Here is a 587-nt window from a genome sequence, read left to right as displayed (position 1 = left end):
GATCTAGTTTTACAACAGGTCTGAGCACTGTATGCTTTACTGCATGTAATATTAACTGCTGATATTGTATAATTATCAACTTACGCACCTCCGCGTTTGATCCCAGTCTGGTTCTCTGGGCAACATAAAATGTTTTCTCCCTAGTATTTTATCTCTCGTTTTCCTCTCAAGTTTTATTCAATACCATTCAGAGTATGGGGTCTCCAAAGGGGTCTCCCCGCGCAGGTTCGAATCCTGCCGACTATGCCAATTTGTCACGGAACGAGTGGTGGCAAGGGTGAGTGACAAATGCACTTCACTCATATGAAAGAAATAATAACACGATTTATTAATTTGGACAATGATTTCCCGAGGTTCTATGGCAAGGTCACTTATTATTCACTGCATGGAGGCTCAAGATAATACACAATTATCTTGGGATACCCTCCCATTGGGTCACGAGGTTCAGATTGGACCCCCTTGCTTTCCAGGCTCCTTGTAGAGGAGTCTGGGTGCAGTTGGATCCAATCCTAGTCCCAGACCTGGTCAACGGTTTATGACTAAAGGTTCTTGTGCACAGTTACAAAGTAAAGTTAAAGAGAGAGAGC

Source organism: Nothoprocta perdicaria, unplaced genomic scaffold, assembly GCF_003342845.1.
Source record: "Nothoprocta perdicaria isolate Ctin4 unplaced genomic scaffold, notPer1 scaffold_714, whole genome shotgun sequence".
Lineage (NCBI taxonomy): Eukaryota > Metazoa > Chordata > Aves > Tinamiformes > Tinamidae > Nothoprocta > Nothoprocta perdicaria.
The sequence above is the reverse complement of the archived record's forward strand: the minus strand, read 5'-3'. Positions refer to the sequence as shown.